This window comes from Vulpes vulpes, chromosome 2, assembly GCF_048418805.1.
Source record: "Vulpes vulpes isolate BD-2025 chromosome 2, VulVul3, whole genome shotgun sequence".
NCBI lineage: Eukaryota > Metazoa > Chordata > Mammalia > Carnivora > Canidae > Vulpes > Vulpes vulpes.
Window position 1 is genome coordinate 28,190,816 of NC_132781.1, and position 1,261 is coordinate 28,192,076.

Here is a 1,261-nt window from a genome sequence, read left to right on the forward strand (position 1 = left end):
TATATTTCTTCTCTTGCATTAATTTTCTTTTGGTTATTGCAAACATTAAAGGGAAATATATGGGCAGTGTAATTATCATACTTAATACTTTCCAGAAATACTGTATATTGAATTTGAAATAGGCTAGGGAGCTTATTAGGCAATTGCTAAAACTTGCAGAGCTCCACCACATCTATTTTTTCTAAAGTATATAAAATCAACTGAAACTGAATTCTTTTTAGTAAAACTTGGGACAGTCTAAGTCTCATTCATTCCAAAGATAATATCCTAGGCTCTGATCTAGAGTTGTTTTGTGGAGAATGAACAGAAAGAGGCTAGTGAGGTTCCCTATTTGGAACTTAATAAATTTATTAAATTTAATTCCTCATTCTTTCTTCTGTGTCTCCAGTTGTTTGTATCACTCCTCATCCCTTTTTATTCATTTTTCTTGCACACCTGTTAGAATGCATGTCTCTGTGCTGCTTTGATATCCTCCATTGTTCTACGTGCAGAGAGGTTTTCATCTTATCCTAGATCCTGGAAGTTACCTTGCTAAAGTTATTTTACCCTCTTGTTTATTTTTTTAAATTTAATTTAATCTTAAATTCCAGTATACTTAGCATACAGTGATGTATTAGTTTCAGATATACAACATAGTGATTCAACAATTCCATCACCCAGTGCTCAAAAATATGGAATGCTTCAGGAATTTGTGTGTTATCTTTGCTCAGAGGCCATGCTAATCCTCTCTATAACGTTACAATTTAAGTATATGTTCTGCCAAATGAGCACTTACCCTTTTGTTTGAAAAGCTACAGGCAAGTGGCTATGAGAATACAGCTTTAATCTTCTCACCTTAAAAACAACAACAAAGTGGTAATAACATGAGTTAAAGAATATGTTAACTAACCTTACTGTAGTAAAAATTTATCAACATATACAGGTATCAAATCATCACAGCCTACACCTTAAACTGACTAGTGTTTTGTATCAATTATATCTCAAAGCCAAAAAAGTCGCTTTAAGTCAAACTTTTGAATGAAAGCTTTCTTTTTTTTTTTCTTTTTAAGATTTTATTTATTTATTCATGACAGACACACAGAGAGAGGCAGAGACATAGGCAGAGGGAGAAGCAGGCTCCCCCCAGGGAACCTGATCTGGGACCTGATCCGAGTCCTAGGATCATGACCTGAGCCAAAGGCAGATGCTCAACCACTGAACAACCCAGGTGCGCCTTAAGTCAGACTTTTAAAAACAAACAAATAAACAAATAGCTAATTGG

General features: G+C 34.4%; 1 non-coding gene across 1 annotated transcript; it reads right to left on the bottom strand.

Annotated features, from left to right (window-relative positions):
* Positions 1–665: 665 nt before the first annotated feature.
* Positions 666–771, bottom strand: LOC112918191 (U6 spliceosomal RNA). Its single transcript, XR_003234624.1, has one exon. It is a non-coding gene; the product is annotated as a U6 spliceosomal RNA (small nuclear RNA).
* Positions 772–1,261: the final 490 nt, after the last annotated feature.